The sequence below is a fragment of the Loxodonta africana genome, chromosome 1, assembly GCF_030014295.1.
Source record: "Loxodonta africana isolate mLoxAfr1 chromosome 1, mLoxAfr1.hap2, whole genome shotgun sequence".
In the NCBI taxonomy this organism is placed as follows: Eukaryota; Metazoa; Chordata; class Mammalia; order Proboscidea; family Elephantidae; genus Loxodonta; species Loxodonta africana.
In genome coordinates this window covers 60,918,688-60,926,360 of record NC_087342.1, presented here as the reverse complement: position 1 = coordinate 60,926,360, position 7,673 = coordinate 60,918,688, and positions in this window count along the sequence as shown.

Below are 7,673 nucleotides of genomic sequence, written 5' to 3'. Positions count from 1 at the left end.
TGAGGGTCTTCAGGCTGATGCTTCTAGCAGAGTAGGGTGCCTCTGGGTACTTATTAGTGAGTTACAGAGCTTTGTATTGCTTGCCCGAGCAGCACAGAGGGAGGCTGAGCCAGATACTGATGGCTAGGAAGAAGACTGCCTGTGGGCAGGGCTACAAAGCTGTCCTCGTTGAAAAACTGTATCCTGAGTCATTTCTGATCCTGAATTGTAACCTGTTACTTCCCAAATAAGCCCCATAACTATGAGTTCTGTGTGGTCATTGTAAAGAATTATCGAGCCCAGTAGAGAAGTACAGATTGCCATGGGAGGAAAGGTTTTATGTCAGAATTGCTAAAAAGGTTGGAGAAAGAAGGTATGTTTGATTTTCACCTCATAGGAATCAGTCTTGGGCTGATGTTGGTGATTCTCCTCCCACTTGTGAAATTAGAGGACCTCGTCTGCCATGTCATTTTTGCAGTAATTGATACCATTAAGTTGTGTACCTGTAAAAAGTTGAATTGCCAAAAGCTGTGTGATAGTTTTTTTTTATTATATAGTGTGATAGATATATTTACAACAACACACACACAAAAGAGTAGATGCTGAGACTGCTTATGTACAACCAAAAACCTCATGAGATTTTGTTCCTTGGTTTGGAGGTTTAAGGTCTTGGTTTCATGGGACATCCCAGTTAATTGGTCTAATAATCTGTTTAGTGCCCCTGTTCTACCTCCTAGCTCATTATGTGGTGCCTGGGGTCTTAAAAGCTTGCAAGCAGCCATCCAAATCATGACAATTGGTCTCTATTCACCTGGAGCAATAGAGGAAGAAGTAGGGTAGGAACAGGAGGAGGATGTAGAATGTGTGGCTAATTGCCTCCATGAACAACTGCCTCCTTTGCCACGAGACCAGAAAAACTGGCTGGTACCCTGCTACCATTACTGAACATTTGGAAGAATCCTGAACAAAAGGGGGAAAATGCAGAACAAAATTTTGAATTCTTATAGACTACAGACTTTTGGAGCCATGGGGGCTGGATTAATCCCTGAAACTATTGCCCTGAGATAATCTTTAAAACTTAAACCAAAAATATTCCCTGAAATCTTCTTAAAGCCAAACAGTAGTTGAGCTAAGTAAAAAATGTCTGCCTTGAGAATTATGCTCTTTTAAGAACTATCTATATGGATTTTTTTATATGGGATCAAAGCGACAACAGCAACTCAGAAGATTACAGGGGGAGCTTAGGGGGCAGTGAGTTTATGTTAACGGGGGAGGAACAACTCAGAAAAGGAGGGTGGGAATGGCTACACGACTCAAAGAATGTAATCAATGTCACTGAATTGTGCATGTAGAAACAGTTGAAGTGGTGTATGTGTTGCTGTGTATATTCTTGACAACAGCAACAACATAAATTAAAAAAATAAAGGTGAAATAAAGACATCTACAGATAAACAAAGACTGAGAGAATTCGTTGCTAACAGAACTGCCTTACAAGGAACTTGAAAGCAAATCCTCCAGGCTGAAAGGAAGTGACATGGGACTTGAGTCCATGAGAATAAAGGGTAAATATAACAGAAGATACAAATATATTTTTCCTAATTTCCTGTTTAACTTCTTTTAAAGACACATGATTGCACAAAACAATGTTTATAAGACTGTGTGACTGGATTTATATCATATATAGACTTTTTTTTTTTTTTTTTTTACATAGTATATATAACACCAGCACAAAGGGGAATAGGAAGAGGAAACACAATGAACTAAAGTTTCTCCATTTTCTTCAAGTTAAATTACCATTATTCTGGAATAGAGTGTGATAAAATTAAGATGCATATCTTAATCCCTACAACAACCACTAAAAATAACCCCAAAAAAGTTAGCTAAAAAAAAAAAAAAAACAGAAAAATTAAAAAGGTGCACAAAAATATTTATCTAATACAAAAAAAAATGCAGTAAAAGAGGAACAAAAGAACAATAACACCATCAAACAACTGGAGAACAAATAGCAAAATGGCAGGAATAAACCTAACCATATCACTAATTGCATACAATTTATATGAGTGAATCATACCATTTTTTAAAATCCAGATTACCTTACTGGATAAAAAGGGAGACTTAACTCATATGCTACTTAAAAGTGACTATCTTAGCTAAGTACTACTCTTATAACAGAAATATCACAAGTGGATGCATTTAACAAACAGAAATTTATTTTCTCATAGTTTAGGAGGCTAGAAGTCTGAATTCAGAGCAAAAGAGGCTTTCTCTCTCAGTTGGCTGTGGAGGAAGGTCCTTGTCTCTTCAGCTTCTGTTCCTGGTTCCTTGGAGATCTCCATATGTCTTGGCATCTATCTTACCCCATCTCTCCTCTGCTCACTTGTTTAATCTTTTTTATATTTCCAAAGAGATTGACTGAGGATACACTCTACACTAATCCTGCCGCATTAACATAACAAAGACAACCTATCCCCAAATGGGATTATAACCACAGGCATAGTGGTTAGGATTTACAGGACGTGTTTTTAGGGGACATAATTCAATCCATAAAAGAGACATATCTTAGGTTCAAAGACACAAATAGATTGTAAAGGAAAAAGATATTCCACGCAAACAGTAACTTAAGACAACTGAAGCGGCTAAATTAGTATCAGACAAAATAGACTTTAAGATAAGGAATACTTTTTTTTTTTGTTGTTGTTGTTAGGTGCCGTCGAGTCCGTTCCAACTCATAGTCACCCCGTGTACAACAGAATGAAACATGGTCCAGATCTGCGCCATCCTCATGATCATTGTTAAGCTTGAACTCATTGTTGCAGCCACTGTATCATTCCATCTCATTGAGGGTCTTCTTCCTCTTTCCATGACCCTCTATTTTACCAAGCATGATGACCTTCTCCAAGAACTGATCCCTCCTGATAACATGTCCAAAGTACATGGGATGAAGTCTCACCATCCTCACTTCTAAGGAGCATTCTGGCTGTTCTTCTAAGAATTGTTTGTACTACTTGCAGTTCATGGTATATTCAATATTCTTTGCCAATACCATAATTTGAAGCCATCAAATATTCTTTGGTCTTCCTTATTCATTGCCCAGCTTTCACATGCATATGAGACGATTGGAAACACCATAGCTTGGGTCAGACGTATCTTAGTCTTTAAAGTGACATCTTTGGTTTTTAACACTTTAAAGAGGTCTTTTGTGGCAGGTTTGCCCAATGCAATGTGTCATTTGATTTCTTGACTGCTGCTTCTATGGGCATTGATTTAGATCCAAGTAAAATGAAATCCTTGACAACTTCAGTCTTTTCTCCGTTTATCATGATGTTGCTTATTGGTCCAGTTGTGAGGATTTTTGTTTTCTTTATGTGGAGATGCAATCCATACTGAAGGCTGTAGTCTTTGATTCTCATCAGTAACGTAGGTTGTTAATGAGTCTTCTTCCAATCCTGATGCCCCATTCTTCTTCACATAGTTCAGCTTCTCGGATTACTTGCTTAGCACACAGTTGAATAAGTATGGTGAAAGAGTACAACTCCGACACAAACCTTTCTTAACTTTAAAACCATGCAGTATCCCCTTGTTTATTTGAATGTTAAAGCATATAGTATCCCCTTGTTCATTTGAATGACTGCTTCTTGATCTATGTACAGGTCCCTCAGTACAATTAAGTGTTCTGGGATTCCCATTCTTTGCAATGTTATCCATAAATTGAATGCCTTTGCATAGTCAATAAACACAGGTAGATATCTTTCTGGTATTCTCTGCTTTCAGCCAGAATTTGACATCAGCAATGACATTCCTTGTTCCAAGTCCTCTTCTGAACATTTCCCTGTCACTGTACTGCTGCAACCACTTCTGAATGGTTGTCAGCAAAATTTTAATAGCATGTGATATTGATGATATTGTTCAATAATTTCCGCATTTGGTTGGATCACCTTTCTTTGGAATAGGCATAAATACAGGTCTCTTCCAGTTTGTTAGCCTACTGGAATACTACTAGACACAAAAAGGAGCATTTCACAATGATAAAAAGTCAATATATCAGGAAGATAAGACAAATATAAATGTGTAAACACCTAAAAACATAACCCCAAAATTGTTGTTAGTCACTGTCGAGTTGATTTTGACTCATGGTGACCCCATTGTGCAGAGTAGAACTGCTCCATAGGGTTTTTGAGACTCTTATCATTTGGAAGTAGACCAACAGGCCTGTCTTCTGAGGTGCCTCTAGATGGGTTTGAACTGCCAACTTTTTGGCAAGTAGTCAAACACTTAACTGTTTGGGCTACCAAGGGACTCCTAGTCCCATAATACGTAAAGCAAAAACTACATAAAGCAAAAACTGGCACAATTGAAAGAAGAAATAGGCAAAAATAGTGGTTACAGATTTCAATACTTCACACTCAATAACTGATAGAACAGTTACATAAGAAATTAGCAAGTATATAAAAAAACCTGAACAGCACTATCAATAAGCTTGACCTAACCGATATTTGTAAAACAAGTGCTCCACCAATGACTCAGAACACACATTCTATTTAAGCATTGATGAAGTATTCTCTAGGGTAGATCATATTTTGGGTCTCAATACAAGTCTCAATAACATAAAAAAGTTTAACATGTCCTTTGACCACAATAGAATTAAATTAGAGATCCACAATAGAAAGAAATTTGGGAAAAATCCCTAGTATTTGGAAATTAAACAAGACACTCATGTAAGCCATGATTGAAAGAAGAAACCACAAGGGGAATTTTAAAAATATTTTAAATCAAATAAAAATAAAACAACCTATTAAAATTTATGGGATGTGGCTAAAGTAACACTTAGAGGAGAATATATAGCTTTAAATGCCTGTATCAGAAAAGAAGAACAATTTCAAATAGATCACCTAAGCTTCCATCTTAAAAAACTAGAAAAAGAAAACCAAACTAAATCCAGAACAAATGAAAGGATGGAAATAATGAAAGTTGAATGAAAATCACTGAAGTAGAAAATAAACAAAAAATAGAGAAAATAGATTAAATAAAGTTTAATAAAACTGACAAAACCTTAGCTAAACTGACCAAGAAAATAAGAGAGAAACCACATATTACCAAAATTAGGAACAAAATGGGGCTATCACTACTGACCCTATAAAAATTACAAGAACTATAAAGGAATATCATAAGCAATATTATGCCATCAAATTAGACATTTTAGAAAAAATAATCCTAGAAAGACACAAATTCCAAAAATAGATTCAGGAAGACATAGAACATCTGAATAAACTTATAACAAGAAGAGAAATTGAATTAGTAATTTAAAAATCTTCCAACAATGAAAAGTCCAGGTCCAGATGGCTTTATTGATGAATCTTATTAAATATTAAAAAAACAAATGAATTATTCTTCCCAAACACTTTTAGAAAATAGAGGGAAAAGAACATGTCCCAACTCATTTTATAAGGCTGGTTATTACTCTGATAACGAAGTCAGACAAAGACATCACAAGAAAACTAGTCAATATCAAGAACATATATGCAAAGATCATTTTACAAAATATTAGAAAACAGAATTCAGGAACATACAAAAAGGATTATGCACCATGAATAGTGGAATGTATCCAAGGAATGCAAGGTTGTTTTAACATCTGAAAATCAATTAACACAGTATACCATATTAATAGAACAATAAAGAACAAAAATATCATTATCTCAACAGATAGAGAAAAAGTATTTTAAAAGTCTATTGAACTCCCATTCATGATAAAAAAAAAATAATAATCTCAATAAACTAGAAAGAGAATTTCCTCAACCTGGTAAGAGGAATCTATGAAAAATCTATAGCTAAAATCATATTTATAAGGTCACTATGAGTTGGAATTGACTTATGGCAATGGGTTTGGTTTTTGGTTTTAAAATAATTTTTAGTGGTGCAGGACTACAAGCTTTCCCATTCAGATCAAGGAAAAAAGCAAAGATGTCTCCTCTTGCCACTTTTGTTTAACTTTATACTGGAGATTCTATTTAGTACAATGAGTGGTTTAAAAAAAAAAAAAAAAAAAAGCATCCAGTCCAGGTAGGAAGGTTGGTAGAGGAAGAAATAAAACCGTGTTTATTTGCAGATGTCATGATCTTATATGTGTAAAATCCTATGAAATCTCAAAACTCCTACGACAAGTACTAAATAATTTTAGCTAGGTCACAGGATGCAAGATAAATATACAAAAATCTATTGCGTATCTACATACTAACAATAAAAAAACAAAAAATGAAATTAAGAAAACAGTTCAATTTATAATAGCATCAAAAATAATAAAATACTTAGGAATAAATTTAACAAAAGAAGCCAAAGACTTGTACACTGAAAAGTAAAAAGCATTGTTGTGAAAAATTAAAGATCTAAGTAAATGGAGAGGTGTTCCATGGTCATGGATTAGAAGACTCAATATTGTCAAGATGGTCATTTTCCTCAGCTTGATCTACAGATTCAACACAATCCCTATGAAAGTCCTAGAAAGCTTTTTGTTTGGCAGAAATTCACGAGCTGATTCTAAAATGTTTGTGGAAATGCAAAATACCTAGAGTAGCCAAAACAATTTTGATTAAGAACAAAGTTGGAGGACTTATATAACCTGATTTCATGACTTGCTATAAAAGTACAGTAATCAAGACAATATGGTATTGATTGACATAAGGATAAACACATAGATCAGGTGTTGGCACACATTTTCTAAAAAGAGACATAATAAATATGAGTCTGTGGTCTCTGTTGCGATTAATTTTGTCATTGTAGTATAAAAACAGACACAGATGACATGTTAGCATGTGAAAATGACCATGTTCAATAAAACTTTATTTACAAAAATAAGCTGTGGACCAGATTTAGCCGACAGACTATAGTTTGTGACCCCTGTTATAGATCAATGGAATAGAAATGCGAGCTTAGAAACAAACTCTTACATTTGCGGTAAATTGGTTTTTGACAAAATTGCCAAGGCAATTCAATGGAGAAAAGGTAGTTTTTTCAACAAATGGTAATGAGGTCATTGGATATTCATATGTTAAAAAATGAACATGGACCTATGGACCCTTACCTCACACCATATGCAAAAATTAATGCAAAAAGGGTCATAGTCCTAAGTATAAGAACCAACATGGTAAAACCTCTATGTCTAAGACTTCAGACATGTCACTAAGAGCACAAGCCATAGAAGAGAAAAAAAAAAAGATAAATTTGATTTCACTAAAATTAAAAACTTTTGTGCTTCAAAAGACAACATTATGAAAATGAAAAGAAGGCAGAGACTCAGAGAAATTACTGAAAATTATATACCTGATAAAGGACATGTATCTAGACTATGTAAAGAACTCTTATGACTCAATCATCAGGCAAACAACCCAATCGAAAATGGACAAAAGACTTGAATAGAAATTTCACCAAAGAAGACATCTGAATACTTAATAAGTACATCAAAAGATGCTCAACATCATTGGTGACTAGAGAAATAAAAAAAGTAAAACCACAATGAGGAGCCACTATACGCCTACTAAGAATGACTATAATAAAAAAGATAGACAACACCAAATATTGGTGAGAATGTGAGGAAAATGGGAACTCCTTCGCGTTGGTGATGGGAATGTAAAATAGTACAGCTCCTTTGGAAAAAATTTTGGCAGTTTCTTTAAAAGTTAGATATAAACTTACCATGTGAC